Source organism: Amblyraja radiata, chromosome 14, assembly GCF_010909765.2.
Source record: "Amblyraja radiata isolate CabotCenter1 chromosome 14, sAmbRad1.1.pri, whole genome shotgun sequence".
Lineage (NCBI taxonomy): Eukaryota > Metazoa > Chordata > Chondrichthyes > Rajiformes > Rajidae > Amblyraja > Amblyraja radiata.
In genome coordinates this window covers 38,383,521-38,407,790 of record NC_045969.1, presented here as the reverse complement: position 1 = coordinate 38,407,790, position 24,270 = coordinate 38,383,521, and the positions used below count along the sequence as shown (strand labels likewise).

The 24,270-nt window shown below is 41.6% G+C and overlaps 1 protein-coding gene and 1 long non-coding RNA gene across 2 annotated transcripts in view; one reads left to right on the top strand and one right to left on the bottom strand.

Annotated features, from left to right (window-relative positions):
* The window catches only part of LOC116980693 (limbic system associated membrane protein), a 1,768,528-nt gene that overhangs the window by 965,402 nt on the left and 778,856 nt on the right, over positions 1 to 24,270 (top strand). The window lies entirely within an intron of this gene.
* On the bottom strand, positions 14,230 to 23,844 carry LOC116980697. The gene is made up of 3 exons (XR_004414042.1): positions 23,834 to 23,844; positions 16,874 to 16,877; positions 14,230 to 14,530 (listed from the first exon to the last, which is right to left on the bottom strand). It is a non-coding gene; the product is annotated as an uncharacterized LOC116980697 (long non-coding RNA).

Genomic DNA, 24,270 nt, shown 5'->3' with positions numbered 1-24,270 from the left:
ACTGCGGAGGTTGGACTTGTGGATGGAGAGGAGACCGGCTGATGTGGATCTGAGGGACCGTGAGGGTTGGTAGGGGGAGAGGAGGTCAGTGAGATATGGGGGGGCCAGATGGTGGAGGGCTTTGTAGGTGAGGATCAGGATTTTGTAGTTGATCCGGTGGGAGATGGGAAGCCAGTGAAGTTGTTTGAGGACTGGAGTGATGTGATGCCAGGATTTGGTGTGGGTGATGAGTCGGGCGGCTGCGTTCTGGACCAGTTGGAGTCGGTTGATGTAGGTGGAGCTGATGCCAAGGAGAAGTGAGTTGCAGTAGTCCAGTCGGGAGGAGATGAAGGCATGGATGAGTCTTTCAGCAGCGGGAGGTGTGAGAGAGGGTCTGAGTTTGGCGATGTTGCGGAGATGAAAGAAGGAGGTTTTAATGACATGGCGGATGTGAGGCTCAAGGGAGAGGGTGGAATCAAAGATCACGCCAAGGTTGCGGGCCTGGGGAGATGGGGAGACAGTGGTGCCGTCGATGGTGAGAGTGGGGTTATTGATTTTGCTGAGTGTGGCTTTGGAGCCTATGAGGAGGAATTCTGTCATCGCTGTTGAGTTTGAGGAAATTATGTTGCATCCAGGTTTTTATAGCTGACAAACATGAGTTGATATGGGAGAGGGGGGGGGTTGTGGGGGGATTTGGTGCCGAGGTAGATCTGGGTGTCATCAGCGTAACAGTGGAAGTCCAGGTTGAAGTGGCGGAGTATCTGACCAAGGGGGAGGATGTAGATGATGAAGAGGAGACCTTTGGCGCTGTCTATGTGAAGTTTGTACGTTCTCCCTGCGACTGCATGCATTTCATCCGGGCACTCTGTTTTCCTCCCACATACCAAAGACGTGCAGGTTCATAGGTTAATTGGCCACTGTAAATTGCCCCTTGTGTGTGTTGTGTTAGAAGGCAGGATAACATAGAACTAGTGTCAAAGAGTAATCGATGGTTAGCATACATTTGGTGGGCCGAAGGGCCTGTTTCCATGATGTATCTCTAAACGCTGGGAGTTATACCTTCAGTGTCAATAATATTCTGGAATTTCCTCCATGATTCCATCTGTTTTCCTCAGTTTCACTACTACTTAATATCTCTGCTCTTCATTGCTCTTGATATTATTCCTACCAATATCACCAAATTAATTTTATATTTACCTCAATGGTATATATTGGGATATTTCTCTGCATTAAATATCTGTTATCATTGTACTTTGTGCCTCCATTCTTCTATCTTTATCAATCTACTTTGTGATAGTAAAGGCAAACTTGAGCCATTGAATCACACTGAGGAATTGTTTTGTTATAGAGAGTCATAGAGTCATATGGCATGGAAACAGGTCCATCGGCCCAACTTGCCCACACCGACCAACAAGTCTTGTCTACACTAGACTCAACTGCCTGCATTTGGCCCATATCCACATAAACATATCCTATCCATGTACCTGTCTAAATGTTTCTTTACCAGTACCAGTACCAGCCTCAACTACCTTCTCTGGCAGCTTGTTCCATACACCCACAACCCTTTGTGTAAATATATTTTAAATATTAAATCTTTAATCTTAAATCTACTAAATCTTTCTCCCCTTATCATAAATCTATGTCGTCTGGTCCTTGATTCCCCTACTCTGGGCAAAATACTGTGTGTTTACCTAATCTATTCCTCTTAAGATTGTGTATACTTCTATAAGATATCCCCTCATCCTCCTGCACTCCATGGAATAGAAAGCCTGCTCAATCGCTCCCTGTAGAAATATCCTCGTAAATCTTCTCTGCACACTTTCCAGTGAAAGGGTTCTCAGACCATTTTCCGAGGCTGCTTTTGCCAGTACACCACATTTGTTCAGAGATGTCAACTTGTGGCTGCTGTTGGTCACCTCTTCTGAGAGTTGTACTTCTTCAGTCTGGAGAGGGACAACGCCACAATGAGTCTCGAACAAAAGCACCATTGAAAAAAAATTACATTCCCAAGATCCCTTCGCTAACTAATATATACAATGAAGAGAAAATAAATTTCTATCATTAACCGCATGTCGCTTTGAATGTTAATAATATTGGCCCTCTCCACTATCTGAGGGTTAACATGGATTTTACTTGGCTCAAAATAGAATTGAAATTGTTTCTACATCCAAATACTTAACTTAATGAATCACTGCTTGGCACACCATGACAATGGGTAAATCAGAGCTTTAAGGGGACTCCTGCAAGATCACAATCCTAGATCGTACAATGCCTGGGACATGTAGTCAAGAGAGGCTGTGGAGTGAGATAACCAGGTATGATTTCCATTTTCAGAACTCTTTAAAATATTTATTTCCAGTAATGGAACTGTTGGAGACTGATAAAGAATGCTGGAATATTTTAGACCGAAGAGTGCAAAAAAATTCTGAAAAAAACCAAGAGAAGGAAGCTAGCTTAAAATTACTGCACATGAGATAACTATGTATGGAGACTGCAAAATATGATTTGCATTGTTTGAAAGGTAATGTAGGGCAGCACAGTGGGGCAGTGTTAGAGTTGCAGCCTTTCATTGCCAGAGACCCGGGTTCGATTTCTGACTGCGAATGCTGGCTGTATGGAGATTGTACGTTCTCCCTAAGGCTGTGTCGGTTTTCTTTGGGTGCTTAGGTTTCCTCCCACACTCCAAAGACGTCCAGGTTTGTAGGTTAATTGGCTTCTGTAAATTGTAAATTGTACCCAGTGTTTCGGATGGTGCTAGTGTATGGGGTGATCACTGGTCGGCACTGACTCGGTGGGCCGAAGGGCTTGTTTCCTCTCTGTATCACTAAAGTCCAAAGTCTAGTGATGAACGGGTGCACATTACACATATGTACTAATTATGCAGAAAAAAAATTAAAACAGTTACTATTGACAGCATTTCTTCAGAAAATTGTTGCACCAAAAATAATAAAATGCAATTTTAACAAGCATGGTGCAGAAAGTATTGGCATTCCAAGTGATGCCTGATGAAAGATTACGGCACAGCAGTAAAGATGCTGCCTCACAGTTTAAGAGACCCAGGTTCATTCCTGACCATTCCTACCTCTTTGGACTTTGTACATTCCTCCAGTTTCCTCCCACATTCCAATCAAGTGCAGTATTGTAGGTTGTGTAGCAAGGAACTGCAAATCCTGGTTTACACTAATAATAGGCAGAGAATGCAGGAGTAACTCAGCAGATCTGGCAGCGTCTTCGGAGAAAAGGATTAGGTGACGTTTCAGGCCAAGACCCTTCTCAGACTCTCAGTGTGAAGAAGGGTCTTATAAGTGATAGGAGCAGAATTAGGCCATTCGGCCCATCAAGTCTACTCTGCCATTCAATAATGGCTGACCTATCTTTGGAACCGAAACAACACCTATTCCTTTTCTCCAGAAATGCTGCCTGACCCCCTGAGCTACTCCAGTATTTCGTGTCTATTTTCAGTTTTGTAGGTTGACTGACTTCTGTAAATTGCCCCGAGTGTTCGGGATGATAGAACTATGTTCTTTGGGCGGCATGGTGGCACAGTGGTAGAGTTGCTGCCTTACAACGCCAGAGACCCGGGTTCGATCGTGACTACGGGTGCTTTCTGTACGGATTTTGTACGTCCTCCCCGTGACCGGCATGGGTTTTACGCGGGTGCTCTGGTTTCCACCCACACTCCAAAGAAATACAGGTTTGGAAGTTAATTGGTTGGCAAAATTGTAAATTGTCCTTTGTCTATAGGATGGTGTTAATGTACTGGGATCGCTGGTCAGCGTGGACTCGGTGGGCCCAAGGGCCTGTTTCCACGCTGTATCTCTAACTAAACTATATCAGTGTACGAGTGATCGATGGTCGGCATGGACTCAGTGGGCCGACCGGCCTGTTCCCACACTGCATCTCAAAACTAAAAATGACTCAGATTGTTGTGTATCATGATAGATGATTTGACAGATGAAGCTGTGACCTCTCTCTACCAAAATATAACTGACATTTTTGCCCTTCGAGCAACAAGTGTTGGTTCTAAGTTTTTGCTGGGGGACTCTTTGAGTACTAATGTTTGGAATACCACAAGGCTTTACTGAACATTGTACAAGTAAGGAATCAATTCATCCTGTACTTCAAAATAACTCACTGTCAAAAAATAATTCCTCCGGGTATTCTTGTAACATCTGGTACCACAATCTTTGTGTGGAGACAGGTAATAATATGCAATGTCATACATTTAAATTTTCCTTTGGAAAGAATTTATCAAAATGAATTGCATTGAAGTCTTGATTTATGAGGCCAAATGTCATTTAAAAAATAAAATATGGAAAAGAAAGGTTATTGAAATACAAATAATCTTGTTTCTACGAAGACAAAAACCAATAAATAATTCCTGTGGAATCATTCTCATCAGGTCTGAGGAAGGGTCTCAACCTGAAACGTCACCCATTCCTTCTCTCCAGAGATGCTGCCTGTCCTGCTGAGTTACTCCAGATTTTTGTGCCTATCTTCGGTTTAAACCAACAACTGCAGTTCCTTTCTACACAATAAATGATTCCCTCCTCTGTTTTGTAGTTAATAAATAACAAATGTTAGTATTCTGTGAAGGGCTTCCTCTTGGACAGAGGTTGTTTGTCATATCGACTGCCCTATGATTGAGAACTTAGGGAGTTATGGCAGGAACTGAAAGACAACCTAACAGAGAGGTTGGTCTTTCAGCAGGGATCTCACAGCAGAAAGATCAGGAGAGAAATAATATTGAGGAGATTCTGGAGTATTAGGCAAACAAGATGACTGATATATTGAGCACAACTTGTTCATTATAAAGAGCACTTGCTCACCAATGAATGGCTCACAGATGCTCGATTTGAATTTTGTCAGGACCATTCAGTTCCTGATCTCAACGCACCTTTTGTGACAGAGACCCGGGTTTGATACTGACTATGGGTACTATCAGTACTGAGTTTGTACGTTCTCACTGTGACTGTGTGGGGTTTTTCAGGGTGCTTCGGTAAAATTGCCCCTATTATATAGAGTGTGAATCTGAAAGTGTGATAACGTAGAATTTGTGTAAACCGGTGATCGATGATCTGTATGTGGACTCAATGCCTGTTTCCAAGTTTCATCTCTAAAATTAAAACTAATCCCAATGTGTTTCTCAGCACTTTGTGTTTTGTTCAAGATTCCAACATCTGCACTTTGTTGCCCAGTATCCACCTCTGTCCTTGGATTGCACACATCATTATCCATGACAACAGAGTAGCATTGGCACTGTATTTAAATCAGGGCAGATAAATAAGGCAGATTTCTTTTTTTCAATGGATATTATTGCTGTAGTTGCACAAAGAGACAAGCCACTCACCCACCTGCATGTTTCCAGTGTGGCTATTGGACACAAATGCCAATTTGTCCAGTTATGGTGCCTGCTTTAAGGACTGCAAGAACAACTTAAAGAAAAAGGTTGTTTGAAATCACCAATATTTAGAATAATGAGACAGAAACATACTGTTTAAGGTAAAAAAAATCACAAAGTGCTGGATAACTCAGCAGGTCAGGCAGCATCTCTGGAGAAGGGTCCTGACTCCATGTCTTCCAGAAATGCTGCCTGACCTGATGAGTTACTCCAGCACTTTGTCTTTATCTTTTGTATACAGCATCTACAGTTCCTTGTGTCGATATTGTTTAAGACACTGGACCATCCACAGGTATGTATTTGAATCCCACCATGCTACAGAAAATCTGAATCCACGTAGTAAAATAAATCTAGCAATTTGAGAAAACAAAATGGCAGCCTCAGTGAAGGAGGTCTCGTTCTTATCCAGACCGACTGACAAGTGACTTTAGACACACATAAGCTTGACTATTTTTTGCCTCCTCATTTTGGGGCCTGTTCAAGATCGTTAATGTTACCAGCACTGTCCATATCTCGTGAACAAAGAAAACGGATTGTGCTTCAATTGGTGCCTGTATATTTTGCTCATTATGCCAGGTACAGGTTGAACGTAAAGAACACGCTGTCCTAAGGCTACAAGGCAGAGCTGTGAAAAGTGCCTCAGCTGATCTGATAAAAACTGACAGACATAATTTCAAGCTGAAAGTCTCTGCAGGATTCAAACCTGCGGCTGTCGGCAGGTTACTGCAAACCTTTGAAAACAATAATTGGAATTAAATGTTTAAACTGGACAACATTATGCCGTGCAATTTAAAATTAAGTTGAAAGGCTTTTCAGGTTGTTGTTGGGCCTTTTGCTCTTCTGTTTCTCAGGGAAACAAAAATAATCATTAGAAACATTTGAGAAATGGCACATTTTTAATGAGGCATGATATCTTACACAACAACCCTTTTAAGTGTGTGTATTGCTCCAGGACTGCTCAAGAAATGAAATGCAATGAAATTTATACTGTGTGATAGCGTAGAAACAAAGAATTGCAGATGCTGGTTAATACACGAAAAGGACACACATGAGTCTGAAGAAGGGTCCCAGACATGAAATGTCACCTATCCCTTATCTCCATGGATGCTGCCTGACCCGCTGAGGTACTCCAGCTATTTGTAACTATCGCCGTAGTTACTCAGTGAGTCAGGCAGCATTTGTGGACAACATGGATCAGTGACGTTTCAGGTCGGGACCCATCTCAGACTGTCCTTTTGTGTGACGGTGTAATGTGAGTGATAGCAAAGTCTCTTTGCATCTCACGCATTTTCTGATATGTTTGAGTTGCCAGTGCATGACAATTTGCAGGAACATCTATAAGATTGATAATCTGAAACACTTCTGAGGACCACTCGTGCCCACAGAAGCATTGAACTTGTAGAGAACTCCTCACACTGCCATCATTCATTGTGCCTGTGTGGCAACATTGTGCATCTCATGGACTCCAGCATGGATCACCAACCCACTGCAGTTTCCCAGCAGAGCTGCTGGGAATCTGAGTGCTGAACCTGTGGCAGGTAGGACCATTGGTGATTCCATTCATTTCAGCGGGATTGCTGGTGTTTCAAAGGTCACTGGGTGACCCTGCGATAATTTGTATTATTTTTTAATCACTGAGTTATTATACTAAGTGTTCCACTGTTAGTGAAGTGTTCCATTGTTATAAGTTGTACTAATTTTTTTAAAGGTATTTGATTGTTTCCCACTGTTTATATTTGTTTAAAAAGACTGATTAATTTTGAAGAGCTTTGTTTATTTTTTTGAATGTTTCTGAATGCCAGACCCTTCAAATAAAAATAATGTACTTGACCATCCACACATTAATATGTGTAAAGTCTAGTTTTGTTTAGAGATACAGTGCGGAAACAGGCCCTTTGGCCTACCGAGTCTGCACCAACCAGCGATCCCCGCACACTAGCACAATTCTACACAGATTAGGGAAAATTTACTATTTTACCAAGCCAATTAACCTACAAACCTGCATGCTTTTGGAGTGTGGGAGGAAACCGGAGCTCCCGGAGAAAACCCACTCAGGTCATGGGGAGAACACACGAACTCCGTACAGACAGCACCCGTAGTCAGGATTGAACCTGGTTCTCTGGCGCTGTGAGGCAACACATCTGCCACTACACCACTGTGTTGTCTGTCGTTTGAGATCACTGCACGAGCTGCAAATGAGAGTCAGAGGTAAGGATTCTGGGAAGGACGTGTGGATGAGCATTGTCTTGATATGGGCTGGGCCTGGAGGCTACTTGTTCTCTTCTTGTCCATCATTGACATATGTATATTTTTATTATTATAGTGTTGAACAAACCATCTGTCATGTTCAACTCTAAGCAGTTGTGCTGTCTCTAAGAAAAAAACCCACCTCCAGCATCAAACTATTTCTGAGAGATGTTACCATGAAAAGATGCATTAGAGATTATAGCTGTATCCAATGATGGATCACTTTCACACCTTAAATCACCCACAGAGAATATGCATTCCCTCTCTCTCCATTCCTCCCCCACCCTAGTCGTCTTGCAAGTGTCACTGTTTGTATCCCTTCATTATCACGTCTTCCACAGCCAACAATGGACCATTGTGGACTCCACTTTTCTTGAGTCATCAGGGCTGGCACTGATTTGTTCTGTACCTTTTCATATCTCAAGTTTCCCTCTGCCCTGACTCTCAGTCTGAAGAAGGGTCTCGAACCGAAACGTCACCTATTCCTTTTTTCCAGAAATGCTGTCTGACCCGCTGAGTTACTCCAGCATTTTACGTCTATCTTCAGAAGAATATAGAATAAGACATTTAATATAGAAATAGAAATAAATGGAGGAAACAATAGAAAAGGTGAGAATATTATGTGGTTGGTGAGCGCTGTAAGAGGTTGTTATTCAACAACAGTATGAAGAATTCAACAGAAAATAATGCCCCTTTCAAAAGAAATAGAAACCAAACAAGTTCACCAGCATCAGTGAGTAGAGAGACAGAGTTGTCCATTTGGGTCAATGACTCTTCCCCAGAATTGGAAAAATAAGAAAACAAGTCTGTTAAGTTGCAGAGAGGGAACGGGTGCAAAGAGCAGAGGGAAGGTCTGTGATAGAGCACTGACTAAAGTAGCCAGGGTAACAACTACTTTTCGAGTCAGTGGTTAGAGCCAGAAAATTAAAAACTAATTGAAGCCAAGAGGTATAGCCATATCTGGGAAGTATAAAAGAGAAACGTGTGGTTCAAAACTTTAAAATCAATGAAAATCCAAAAATAAATGCAGATTAGTTTTGTTTGGTTCAGTGATACAGCATGGAAACAGGCCCTTAGGCCCGAGTCCACACCAACCAACAATCACCCCGTAAACTAGCACTATCCTACACTTTAGGGACAATTTACAGAAGCCCAATTGATCTACAAACCTGCACGCCTTAAGAAAGTGGGAGGAAACCAGAACACATGGAGAAATGGAGAAAAGGAACAGGTGACATTTTGGGTCGGTCTCGACCCAAAATGTCACCTGTTCCTTTTCTCCATTTCTCCTTCTTCCCCCGCTCAAACACCTCTGTTTCTTCCTCAACCGCAGTCCCAGAAAATTTCCCTCCATAAACACTATACTGGTCCTCACTCCCAACTGAGTCTGAGGAAGGGTCTTGACCTGAAACGTCACCTATTCCTTTTCTCCAGAGATGCTGCTTGAACCCACTGAGTTACTCCAGCATTTTGAGTCTAAATATAGTATTGGAGGAACTCAGTGAGTCAGGCAACATCTACGGGGGAATGGATAGGCAATGTTTCAGGTTGGGACCCTTCATCAAATTCATGAGTAGGGTTGCATACGTCCTCACTTTTCACCTTGCTGGACTCCACAATGAAAGGATAATCACTTTAGAGGTTGTGGAGATTCATGCCAGATGCAACTTCCTCTACCCCGCCCTTTCCACAATCTGAGGACACTAGTCACACTGTAATTCTCTGATCCAATGTTCTATCTCCATCCCTCTTCCTTGGCACTTGTAGGAAATGCAACATATATCCATTCACCTCCCCCCTTCCCCCTATCTAAGTATCCAAACATAATTTCAAAGTAAGCTTTATATTACATTCTGTGCCCTCAATGTAGTCTCCTTGTAGATTGAGAAATGTAACAAAAATTAAGTGACCACTCTGGAAAACACTTCCATTAGACTTTTGTCTTTAGAGGTACAGCGTGGAAACAGGCCCTTCAGCCCACCGAGTCTGTACTGTGCAGCAATCACCCTGTACACTAGCACTATCCGATACACCAGGGACAATTTACAACTTTACCGAAGCCAATTAACCTACAAACCTGTAGAACTTTGGCGTGTGGGAGGAAACCAGAGCACCCGGGGAAAACCCACACGGTCACAGGGAGAACGTACAAACTCCATGCAGACAGCACCCATTATCAAGATCGAACACGGGTCTCTGGCGCCTTAAAGCAGCAAATCTACCGCCGCGCTACAGTGATTTTAACTCTCCATCCACTTGCAATCCCACATCATTGCCTTTGGCTTCTTACGTCTTTCCAATTTCAGGAAGCACCCTCTTATTTAAATAACTGCATCAACCTTCACTGGTGCACTTCTACACCTGTTCTACACAGTTAAACCTAAAGTCTGTTTTTCCCCTTCTAATCCCATGCCTGCAGCCCCTACTTTGTGATTGCTTGGAATGACTGAAGATGCAATATATATACCTGAAAGAAATGAATACTGAAGCATATCCCCTGAGCAACCACTTCTCTAGAGTAAACATTTTCAAATGTTTCAGTGTTACTGTCTTACAGCCTGTTGCCTTAAAATATATTTTCACTTCCTCCAGTGCCTGCATATCCTTATTCGATCTGATATAGACACAAGGCGATCATGACAGCGCCTTCCATAGCCTCATTAGCACCTTCTGTGATTTGTGTTCTGTTCCTCTGCATATACAGTTAACTTCCCTTCCTCCGCCTGCAATACTCTGCTGCTACTTTCTCTGAGCTTTCCAGTAATATCCACACAGATACCCGTCCTCTGTATATTGTGAGAAATAGTGAGTGTTAGTAAATTGATCTCTGTCCCATATGTATCATGAGAAACTGAGTGTTAGTGAATGGGGATTGCAAGGCAAAGCCTCACGTTGTATTTTGCTGCTGGTTTTATGCTACCTAATCGTATTTAGCAATGATAGATAGCAAATGCTTGCTTGAAATAGGATAAGTATGTAAATTGTTACATTAATCTTGCTCGACTTCAGATTTCCCAATATCATAACTCTCGGCCACTTACCATGGCAACTGACTCATCTACCTGAATTTTTGCAGATTCCAATCTTGCAAAATCTCAATTAAAACAATTTTTTATCTGTGGCATTGCAGTAATTGGCATTTCTATCCCAGGAGACATTAAGTTAACAAAGTGAGGCGAGGTCTGCAAGTTAAAATGACGAAATATAAAAATCTGGAGATACATATTCAAAAAATTAAAATAGTGTCCACAGTAAAGTCTACATTGTATTGGCCCAGTGTGCAGTCCATATCTCCAGTAACCTGGGTTCAATCCTGTCCTCCGGTGCTGACCGTGTGTGGAATTTTCCTGTACTCTCTGCAATAACGTGAATTTTCATTTCCACCCACGTCTCAAAGACATGGGTTGGTCAGTTAATTGTCCACAACAAATTGCCTGCAATACGTGGGTGAGTGACAGGATTGAGGGATAGTGGAAGGGGAACGTGGGCAGGAGAAAATGGGATTAGTGTAGGATTAGTGCAAATAGGTGTTTGGTGGTTGGCGTGGAATCAGAGGGCTACATGGCATGTTTTCATTCTGCTGAATCTCTGTATCAGGACTTAGCATCATGCTCAGCCAGCTCTCGGCTTTATTTGATGACAGCTCTTTTGAAAAGAGTTCTTTTTATTCTTCTCTCACATGAAGGCCATTTCTTGCCTTGTGCTTGACCTTGCAGATATGATGGGATATGACATGCTTGTATTTATCTTTTATATGAAGGAAAAGACCCATGTGTAGCTGACACGTGAGCACATCAGTCACTTCTAGTGTCTATCGATGTGTTACATTTGCTATGCGTTCCATTTACAGGCCAGACATTAATTTCTGAGCAATAGGTTTAGTTTTGCAAAAGGTATTGACAGAAAATAAATACATTTTGACCTACAAGGAGATTTATCTGATGTATAAATAACAGTCGCTCAAATATAAAAGTCAGTAAAGATCTTCTAATTATTCAGAATGGACTATAAAAATGAATTTTATTTGGGGCTTTTCACAAGCACGTTACTGTGAAAACATTAGGTGCCTTGTCTGACAATTTCTTCATTGGCATTTATTGTTTCAACTCCTAGATTAACTGCAGTGGTTCAGTTCTCTATATTTTTAGTTTAGATTATTGTCACATGTACCGAGGTACAGAGGAAATGTTTTTTGGTGCACTGCAAACCAGTCAGCGGAAAGACTCTACATGATTAAAATAAATAGCCATCCATAGTGTACAGATACAGGATAAAGGGAATTGCATTTAGTGCAAGATGAAGTCCAGTAAAGTCAGATTAATGATTGTCCAAAAGTCTCACATGAGGTAGATGGTCGATCAGGACCACTCCCTAGTTGTGGATAGCATGGTTTGGTTGCCTGATAACATTTACAATTAACAGAAGCCAATTAACCTACAAACCTGTACATCTTTGGAATGTGGGAGGATAAGGAAGCACCCGTAAAAAGACCCATGCTGTCACAGGGAGAACATACAGACTCTGTACAGGCAGCACCCACAGTCAGGATCGATCTCGGGTCTCTGGCGCTGTGAGGCAGTAACTACCGCTGTGCCACTGTGCCACCCCATTATTGATAGATTGCCAGTCAAGTTTGAGTCTTTGTCCCGTATAATAATATAATAGTAATAATAATAATAATAATATCTTTTATTGTCATTGCACGTCAGTGCAACGAGATTTAGTATGCAGCTCCACTGATGTACAAGAAAGGTAAAATACAATACATAAATAAACAAGCTGAATTGATTGACGTGACCATCTGAGGGAGACTGTCCAAAGGGGGTGGGTGGGGGGGCACTCATTAGGGCCGGTTCAGAGCCGCTATAGCTCTTGGGATAAAACTGTTCCTGAGTCTAGAGGTTCGGGCGTAGAAGGCCTTGTAACGTCTGCCGGAGGGAAGTAGTTGAAACAGACCGTGGCAGGGGTGTGATGAGTCCTTATGGATGCTGAGGGCCTTCCTGAGGCACTGTGTGTGGTAGATACCCTCCAAGGCTGGTAGCTCTGTCCCAATGATCCGCTGCGCTCTGTTGACGACGCGCTGAAGAGCTCTCCTCTCCGCCTCCGTGCAGCTGAGATACCACACAGAGATGCCATACTAACGTTCTGAGTCTGGAGTATTCCTATAGTTTTGCCCAGCCACGCAGGTGGACAATATTCCATCACTCTTCTGATTTCTGCCTTGTAGACGGTAGAAAGTTGTCATAGCGGAATCAGGATGTGAATCAGTTGACACAGGATACACAGTCTGATCTGACATTTTAAAAAATGCCAACGAATGTCAGGCTCGCTTTCGTTGGTGACAGTTATTGTCTGACACATGTTTGGTGAAAATGTTACCTGTCACTTTCCAGCCCACATCTGCATATATTGTCAAGATCTTTCTGAATGTGGGCGTCATCCACTTTATTATGTGAAGAGTGGCAAATGGAACTGAACATTGAGCAATCTTTGAGCGAAGGCTTTCTCTCTGCCCTTGTCAGCGAGTCATTCGGCACGGAAATAGGCCTGTTGGTCGTCCATGCAGACCATAAAACACTGATTTAGACTATGTCTATCCTCCTGCACACCCCCTCCCCCCCCACCATCCGTCCGTCCCCGCCCCCCCCCCCCCCCCCCCCCCGTCCCTTTCCCACATGTACATATTCCATCACTCACTTTCTATTTACAGTGGGCAGTTGATTTACCGATTTATTTGTCCTTCAAACAAATCTTTCAAACTGCACGGTGGCGCAGCGGTAGAGTTGCTGCCTTACAGCGCTTGCAATGCCGGAGACCTGGGTTTGATCCTGACTACGGGTCCTGTCTGTATGGAGTTTGTACTTTCTCCCCAAGACCGCGTGGGTTTTCTCTGAGATCTTCGGTATCATCCCACACTCCAAAGACGTACAAGCAGGTAGGCTAATTGGCTTGGTGTATGTGTAAATTGTCTCCAGTGTGTGTAGGATAGTGTTAGAGTGCGGGGATCGCTGGTCGGCATGGACTCAGTGGGCCGAAGGGCCTGTTTCTCTCTATATCTCTAAACTAAATGTGGAAGGCAACAAAAAACACTTGAAGAGCTACTCTACCTATGTATCTACTAGTTACTGAGTGAACCTCACTGATGTAGCATGTCATGTGTTGGACAATGATCTGAATAGGTTATTTAGTGTTTTACTGAGGCTGGTTGATTAAAGTAAGCAGTTTTGTGCTTGCAACTGTATGTCTCCATCTGATTTCAATTGTTTTGTTTTACAAGGGCTCTTTGATGCCAGATGAAATAAAATGTTGTTTTGATTTCAAGAGAAATTATACTATACTTATACTTTGGTCAGAAGGCGAACCCTAGAGTGAGATTCATTGCGAAAGTTATGGAAAGTCCTAATTACCAGCCCTTGATGACAAGATCCATCAGTCTGTTGATGAGTGAGTCGATAAACAGTACAGGTCCACCACCGAATTTCCGGCAACTAGTAGTCTGGCACCTTTGATCCGCACAATATTGCGAGAGCCCTCTTGAATTCACACCCGGAAGCCCCCCTGAAAATGTGGGCCTAGCCTGGGTGAGGATGATGATCCTGACCTTATTGCGACTTCTGTGGCCGATCAGCGGGTCGAATTTGTCCCCTGCAGCCGGAGCCGGCAGATCCATCCCATAGCCGGCTTCCAGGGACAATCGGTGGGTCAAATTTGACACCTGCGGCCGTGCCTCTGGAACTCCAGTCCAGCCCGAGCTGGCAGATCAGTTCCCATAGCCGACTACTAAGGGCAACTTTGCGAGCCGGTATCTCGGCCCCCCCTCAAGGCCGTGACCTCTGTTGGGCCGGCAAAACGGATAATACGGCAAGGCTCTGGAACTGAGAGTGGTGGAAATCGATGGTGAACCTGCGTGATGAGTAACAGGTTTGAATCTGTCCTTTTTTAGATCAAAGATCTAGACTGAAGAAGGGTCTCGACCCGAAACGTCACCCATTTCTTCTATCCAGAGATGCTGCCTGTCCCGTTGAGTTACTCCAGCTTGTTGTGTCTATCTTCATTTTAAACCAGCATTTGCAGTTCCTTCCTACACTTTTTTAGATCAAAGTACATTGGTCTGTAAAATGAACTGATGCCAACTATAAATACCAGGATGTGACCAACATTATCTTAGATAGTCCTCCTGTGTATATTTTGCACTACCATCAAGTATTTATGTTGTCGTTAATAATTACGTTGAAATACCATGGAAGACTACTTTCAAAAATTGTTCTATTTTCCTCTCCACAGTCTGGACTAATCTGCCAATGTGTATAAATTGAGACAACAGAAGAGGCATCCCATCTAATTTTGTATTCCAATAAGCTCATCTACCAAAGTGCACTGATTCCAGATTATCAAAACTCCTTTGTCCAGCAACTGACATTTAGATTCTTCAGCAAGATTTGTTGAGTACACTATATCAAAAACTGCCAATCTGTCTCTGTTCTAATCTTTGAAATAAATGTCTTATTTCCTACTGTCAAGATGTTATCAACTTCTTCACACACCGTTAATTTGTCAGCATCCTCGTGTTTTTTTAGTCTAAATTTAAGGTTCGCTGAGTTACTCCAGCATTTTGTATCTCTCTAAAATGTTGGATTCCTAGCTCCCAGACCTGGGCAATCCCAGCCATTTACTTCAGCTATCTGACTGGTTATCAGCGCCGAATGCAGCAACATTGGCAACATCGCAATTTGAGCTGCCAGTCAGAGCCGACCTGACCCGTTTTGTATCCAATTTCTGAGTTCCAGGAATTAGGTTGTGACATTGAAATTACTTGCTGTTATCTGCTTGATTTTTATTTTAATAATTTGCAATTACACTTCTCCATTTTGCACATTGGCCATGCTCCGAAGTAGACGGTGTTGGTCCTTATGCACCTATTGCCTTCGCTACAAGATAGCATTTGCGCAAGTGGATTAACAGCCGTGACGCCATTACAGCAAGCTTATCAAAAATGGGATCTACAGCTGATTACCAGTAAATTCGCTGTCCTGCCCATGTTATAACACAATGATTTCTCATCAAGGAAAAAGATATTAATAATTGCGGTGGAATTTTTTTCATTAATCATGCCCTATCAAATACCATAATTACTTTATCTAAGTAATAAAAGTCAGCATTTAAAGAAATTGCCATGTCAATCAGTTACTGTGGGAATTAATTTGAAACCTTGCTGTGGATCTTTCCATTTAATGTTATACTGCACCGATCTGACTATAGACAATAGACAATGGACAATAGACAATAGGTGCAAGAGTCAATGTGATCATGGCTGATCATCCCCAATCAGTACCCCGTTCCTGCCTTCTCCCCATATCCCCTGACTTTGCTATCTTTAAGAGCCCTATCTAGCTCTCTCTTGAAAGAATCCAGAGAACCTGCCTCCACCGCCCTCTGAGGCAGAGAATTCCATAGACTCACAACTCTCTGTGAGAAAAAGTGTTTCCTCGTCTCTGTTCTAAATGGCTTACCCCTTATTCTTAAACTGTGGCCCCTGGTTCTGGACTCCCCCAACATCGGGAACATGTTTCCTGCCTCTAACACGTCCAAACCCTTAATAATCTTATATGTTTCAATAAGATCCCCTCGCATCCTTCTAAATTCCAGAGTATACAAGCCCAGCCGCTCCATTCTCTCAACTTAAGACAGTCTTGCCATCCCGGGAATTAACCTTGTTCTGGTTTCCTCCCATATCCTAAAGAGGAGTGGGTTTGTAGGTTAATTGGCTTCTGTAAATTACTGTGTGGGTGATCATTGGTCGGCATGGGCCGAAGGGCCTGTTTGCACCCTGTATGTCTAAACTAAACTAAACCAATCTCCATCAACCACCCGTGCCAATAAAAACCGTGTGTCATGAAATACACCACAGAGTGGGCCTGCCAAAGCTCGTAGAGGGATTCAGCAGGGGTTAGGCGCTGAGCTGTGAATGTTGCAGTGCTAACACAATGCTTCGTTATATTGTTGCATAGCATGGGAGCCTAACATATGTATCAGTGACCTCCAGTTCATTGTTTTGTGCGTCCTGGAAGGAACACTTTATTTTGTATTTAATCCACATTTGGAATGACTCAACTTGTATTAAACAGTCCTCATATAACTAAGTTGCAGTGAATGGACCCATACATCAACAAATTAGTCATTATTCATGTGCAAACCAGGATAACATGCCACCAAACTAGTTCGCTATTTAGGGCATCACAGTTGAACCAGTCTCCATTTTCATCTCAGTAAAATCTACTTCCAACATAACCGCAAACATTTAAACATTGACTACAGCAGAATATGTTTAACAAATATGAATATTTCAGCATATGTGCCACAGCCATATATGCTTAGTGCATTTACAGAAAAATCTTATGGAGTGTTATCTGAAATTAAATGTGAGGAGAGTGCTTCATAGAGTGGCTTTTTGTAATTTCGTGTTGTCATCTTTGACATCCACATTGCTGCTTACTTATAGTCACTGACCTCTGGCCTTTTTATGTTGCATCAATAATACTCCAATTCCAATCTGCCAGTTGAGTGAAAAGGCAGATAACAAATAAGGATACTCTTTATTTACATTAAGCACAATTTTCACTCTCCTGTGTCAGTCATTTAAAATAACAGTGGCAGCTTTTTATAGGAATACTTTATCTGTGCTGTGTGAATGAACGAGAATTATACATCTGCAAGCTTCAACCGCACTGATCTCAATGTCTGCCTCATCAGTGGCATGCAATGAAAAGCATAAAGCTTTTGCAATTTGTACATAAAAACAAGCTTGCTGTATCACGTCCAATCTTGTCTATGTCAAAGTGGGCTTTAAACACCATTAACAGCCATCAGACCAATCCCTCTGACTTTGAAAAGCTACTACAATACAACTGGTGGCACAGTGGTGCATCGGTAGAGTTACTGCCTTACAGTGCCAGAGACCCAGGTTCAATCCTGACAATGTGTGCTGTTGGTGTGGAGTTTTTTTACTGTGTGGGTGTTCTCCGGGTGCTCTGGTTTCCATCCATCCAAAAACGTACACTAAAGGTTTGTAGGCTAATTCGCTTGCTAAAATTGTAAATTATCTCTAGTATGTGTGGGACTCTAGTGTGTGTAGAATAGCTTTAGTGTGCGTGGATCGCTGGTTGGCAAGGACTCAGTGGGCCAAAGGGCCTGTTTCCGTACTGTACCTATAAACTGAACTAAACTGAACTGAAATAAACTAAACTAAACTGCACATTAAAAAACAAATAGCTAGAATATGGTCTCCATTTATTCATTTTTTAAAAGGGTAAATTGGTCCGGCACAGAAGCCTGACTGAAGCTCGAACCCAGGATTAGATGAATAGTTATGTTTTATAATCTACGTACCTATCTCCAACGTTGTATTATTGGTAATTTATTCTATTCTTTTTTATCATTTTTTCCCTTCTTATCTATAAAAAAAATAAACAAATAGAAGCAGAGTTAATATGCAATTGATAAATGAGGACCCTATTACTTTGATAGCTGGAATCCCATCTATTAACAATATGTAATTGATAAACAAAATGTGTTTTAATTATGATATGTATATGGTTCTAATAAAAAGTATTATTAAAAAAACAAAAAAAAAACAAATAGCAGATGCTAGAATTCTGAAATAAAAACAGAAAGTACTGTCTGGCCTGCAAGGTTTTTCCATGGAAAGGCATAAAATGCTGGAGTAACTCAGGGGGCCAGGCAGCATCTGTGGAGAACATGGTTTGGTGACTTTTCAGGCCAGGATCCTTCTTCAGACTTAATCTTTCCAGCATTTTCTGTTATTATTTTATTGCATATGTAGGTTCTATCCCTTCAAGCTTTGGTTTAGTTTAGTTTAGAGATACAGCGTAAAAACAGGCCCTTTGGCCCACCCAGTTTGGTTGGCACATACTAGGTGGGCCGAAGGGCCTGTTTCTAAACTGTATCTCTAAACTGGACAAAAACCTGAAGGAATAGATTCCCGTTCACTAGCATTAACACTCGGGAAAATTTACAATCTTCATCAAACTAATTAGCCTACAACCCTGTACATCTTTTGAGCGTGGGAAGAAACTGGAGCACCCAGGAAAACCCACACAGGTCATGGGGAGAACGCACAAGCTCTGTACAGACAGCACCTGTAGTAAAAACTGAACCTGGTTCTTTGGCGCGGTAAGGCAGCAACTCTAATGCCACCATGTTGCCTCTTTGCATTGTTGAAAATTATAAACATGCAAAATGTGAATTGTATTAGTTATTTTTTGCTCATGTACTTTTTCTCCTTTTGACCTTTCTTTTCTGTATCAGATTAGACACTGAATTTGATATTTACTCGTTTCTAAGCTTCCCCCAATCTAGTTTCAGTAAAAATACTGAATCAAGCACTTGAAACAACTACATTTTATTTTACCAAAAGTGCGTTACAGATCAGCTACTGTACCTATCCCACCGCGGATTCGATCCTCGTATCTGCCTGTTCAAGCCCTCTAGGCCTCGCTCAGACAGAGACACTCCAGAAAGTCATGCAGTCCCAAGCGCTCTCCCAGAAGATCGACGCTGAGCCTCGTGATCGCGGACTTTTGTATGTCCCGGGATCTCAAGGGGCCGAACCACATGGGGGTAGTCTCTTAATAACCCAATTACAGATATCGATTAAGCCCATACATAACAGGCATTCCCCTAACCCAATGATACAACAGTTCAATACATTATATTCAAAACGGACTTCGAGAGGAAGCCAACTTAGAAACATTTACCCTGATTAACAGAAAACCCAGACAAGGCTCAACACCTCAACACTCGGCAAAGTCAAACTCTGCAACATATTTACAATTATTTACAAGGTGTATGTCTGGTTTGCAACCATCCAATCCATTCTATGCATTTTGCACTAAATTGACAGGGTTTGCAGATATTCCAATTCTTTGCTTGCAAATTGTATCTAAGCTCCAGACACTCTGGCACCTCTTCGCAGCTTGTCCCAGCTCTGCAGAGAACAATTCCAAATTGACCAAAACTTTGCAAAACCTTGCAACCCTGAAACTTTACCCCACTTTGAAGTCCTAGCCTCTCCAATTTAGCCAGGATTAACAAATTCACCAACTCTAAAATGCACCTCCTGCTTAATCCTAGCATTGTTTGTCTCTCAATCCTACTATTTTACTGCTTTACTCCAATCCCAGATATTTGTTTTCCTTCATCATAACATTATCCTTAAGACTTCCTGTAATTAGGTGACAAAAAATGTTTAAAGACTTAAACATGTCATTGGTTCCCTTCTATGATACGTTAAAGATGAATGGGTTAGGCTTTGTTGTCAGAAGGGAGGTTAATGAAGCTTGTCATTATTTATACATAGATAGCAATGCAGCTGCAGGCATGGAACGGATGCATGATTAAATGCAAATTGAAGTAATGACGCATGCTATTTGAAGCCTTGCAACAGCACATTCTGACCCACTTTCTTTAAAAATACTTCCCAACCACATGGTTTTTGATTATTTACACCATGCATCAAGCTGGCAGAGTTTATAACAAAATACAAAGTACTGGAGTGAACTCAGCAGGCCAGACAACAATTGGGAGGGAATGGACAGGCGGCCTTTCAGGTTAGGACCTTTCTTCAGACTCATTTCAATTTAGTTTAGTTTAATTTTGTTTATCTTATTGTCACGTGTATTGAGGTACAGCAAAAAGCTTTTGTTGCATACTAACCAGTCAGCGGAAAGACAATACATGATTACAACCGAGCCATCCACAGTGTACAGATACATGATAAAGGGAATAATGTTTAGTGCAAGGTAAAGTCCGATTAAAGATAGTCCGAGGGTCCCCAATTAGGTAGACTGTAGCTTAGAACTGGTCTCTAATTGTTGGTAAGATGACTCGGTTGCCTGATAATTGCCAATTTACAGTTCACCCACCATTAACCAAAATAAAATTTGAGTTTGAATTTGATACCCCAGTATAACACTAAAGACACCTTTCATAGTCAGAAGTGTTTCAAATTAAACTTAAGTGATTTAGTTTCCCTGTTCAAGTAGGCATTAAAGACAGGAATGCAGACAATGAATTGGTGATCTCAAATGACAAAGCAAAATAGGCCAAATTAATTATTCACTTTAATTTTAATTCTTAGGCCATAGAAATATATTCTTTTTTTCAAATATTTGAACCTTACAGAATGAACCTTAATTACTTGGGAAGAGAATATACGCTATTTTGTACTTTAATTAACTGAATAGATTCTTCATTCTTCAAACTTTTTTGAATAAGAATATTGGAATGCAGGAACTGATAAAGTCGGCAGTCAAACAGATTGATTCTACTCCCTCTTTTTTTCACTTTAATTGCCTCTTTTGTCAAAAAAAGTTATCTTCAACTTGAAGAAAGCCGATCTAATTCTACTTCCGTCAAATCTATTCAAAGTATTAGCAACTGAAACAATTAAGCCCAAACCCTTCTGCTCATCTCTTTAAGTTTGAGATGTCTGGTTGAGGTTAACTGTTTCACTGTGTCACTTCATGCTGCTCTCTTGTGAAACAAGGTCATATATAATCTGCAATTCATACAAAATATTGCCATCCCCATCCTGAAAGCCATTGGTATGTTAGCTAAGAAAACAAAAAAACGTCAGCTAATGTCACCTTTTTAATGAAGGTGTGACATTGAATTACAGAAAAACAGATCACATTGCATGTTAGGATAGTGAATATGGATTCTCCAGAAGCTTTAAAAAGAAATTTAGATAAATAATTCAATGATACTTTATTCTCACATGTACCTAGGTACAGTAAAATGCTTTGCTGTGCATCCAACTTGGTAAAATCGTACAGCAGACTTCACCAAGGCAGTACACGAGAGTCGCCACGTTTCTGGCATCAACAGTTATATAAAGTTCATCGAACAGTCTTATCTTCTGCTCGCAGCTTAAACTTGGCCTGCCGCTGCACGTGGCCACAGGTGCAACCCCCCCCCCCCCACGCTGGGTCCCCCCCTTCAACTCGGTGGCCCCTTGCCGGGTCCCCTCTTCGATGACTGGGTACATGTAAGTTAAAAGGATGGAGGTATAGAGGTAGAGAATGTGACTAATGAACTCCTTTTTGATTGATTGAAAAACACCACGTCCATGCTGACCATCGCTCACCCGTTCACACTAGTTTTATGTAATCTCACTTTTACATCCATTCCCTACACAATAGGGGAAATTCATAGAGGCCATTTCACCTGCAAACCAGGAAGCTGGAGCACCCGGAGTAAACACGCATGTTCACAGGAAGAACAAGCAAACTTCACGCAGGTCACACGTGTTACAGGTCACGCGTGTTCACAGGACGTGCAAAGATCAGGATCGAACCAGGGACTCTCCAAACTGCACCACTGTGCCACCCCTTAAGACCCTTTTTTTAATTAGGACCCATGACTAAATGAATGGGCTGAAGGGTATCCATCACTGATCTACCATGACATGGTTTAATAATGAAAATGCACATTGATCAGCATCAAATATCCAGCGCATTTTAGTTTACCACCGCGTTTTTACTCATGTATTTCGTCGTGTCAATGCAGAAGTCAAAGAAGTGCTTGAACAATGGAGAGCAGAGAGAACACAATCTAATTCACTAATGAGCAAAATAAGAAATCAAAATGAAAGTGCAAGGCTTAGAGAAGTAAACATTGGAGACACAATGATAAACCCACAAACATTTTGTAAAGGTTAATGTAATTAATTAAGAAATACAAGTCCTGGGAGGTTGATGATGATAAGAACGAAGGAAGATGCAGTGCTTGTATAGGTCAAAGATAACTTGAATGCAAAGAAGAATAATTTAAAAAAGATACAAATGTACATAGCATAGAAAGGATTGAGAATCATTCAGAATCCCTTTCAATTGTAAAGAAAGTGGTCAATACAAAGAGAGATCATGACCGGTGGTTTATATTAAGCACACAAAGTTAATTGATTGAAAGATACAGCATGGGAACAGGCTCTTTGGATCATCAAGTCCACCATTAATATGTTCTATGTTATTCCACTTTCTCATCCACTCCTTACAGATTCCATTTAATTTTCAAAGCCGGCCTTCCTTGGGATGTGGAAGGAGACTGGAGCACTCGGAGGAAATCCACATGGTCATAGGGAGAGGTCATAGGCACAGGAGGTCACGATAGAACCAGGGTTTTAAGCGCTGTGAGAAAGCTGCTTCACCAGCTGAGCCACAGTATTGACACTATCAACAAATCTGTTACAGAGCTGCATTGAGATTCGGATCACCAAACCATATAAAATATGAAGGAATATCATGTTTAATAACCAGCAAATTCTTTGAGGAGTAAACTGAATTAGTAGGTGATTAAAAGTTTTAATGCAATTTATCTGGGTTGATATTGGTGGGGGTTTATGGGTTCCTTGTTTTGTTTTAAAGGAATGTTGAACAATCATACAGTATTATATAATTTTGCTATGTCACCAATTGATAAGCATAAAAACCATGTTCAGAAAGATGTAGATAATTAGATTAATTGGTCCACATAGAAAAAAAAATAATAGTTTCAGGTGATGTGGCAAACGCTATAGGAGATATGCGGAGCAACATTTTTGCACAGATGGTGGTAGGTGCCTGGAATGAGCTAGTGATTCCATTGTAGGTTTTAAGAAGCTTTTCGTCAGGCACATGAATTTGCAATAATCAGAGGGATGTGGATCACGTGTAGGCAGATGAGATCAGCTTATCTTAGCATCATGGTGTGTGCAGATATTGTAGGCCGAAGGTTCTGATCCTGTGCTGTACTGTTGTAGTGCAGCACAGGAAGGGATGGAAAGGGAAGCTTTAGAGGGATAGGAGCCAAATTAGGGCAGATGGGACTAATGTTGGCATGGGCAAATTGGACAGAAAGGCCTCTTTCCATGTTGTATGACTCAAATACTGCACAGGAACAGAAAAAAAATGAAGAGAAAGCACGGCGCTGAAGGAAGCATGGAAAACGTATTCAAAGTTCAGAAATCAGATGGTACATTTTGTTGGTATTATTGGAAATATTGGCATGTTTTACTTGACTGTAGTCAGTGGTGAAAAAGAACATACATGTTGCACAAAATAAAAATTATATTCAGTAATTATCACAGGAAACTATTACAAAATAGAATGTTTCAAAAAATAAACATAAATACACTTAAAACCCTTAAACATTGTTAAATAATCTAACTTTTACACTCTCTCCCCTATCCGAAGGACCCGTGGATCTGCAGGTTAGTTGACTTCTATAAAATGACCCTAGTGTGTAGGGAGTTGATGAGAAAGAGGGATAACATAGAACTTGTGTGGATGGCTCATTGATGGTTAGTGTGAACTCAGTGGGTCGAAGGGCCTGTTTCCATACTGTATCTTTCATTCTATCACTGCCACTCACTAAAGCCACAGAACTCCTGAAAAAATGAATAAGAAGGAGCTACAAATGCTGGTTTAAACCGAAGATAGACACAAAAAACTAGAGTAACGCTGCAGGACAGGCAGCATTTCTGGAGAGAAGGAATGGGTGACGTTTTGGGTCGAGACCCTTCTTCAGACTATCCTGAAAAAATGAGTTGGGTGGGATACATAATGGATCACATGACAAATTGGGAG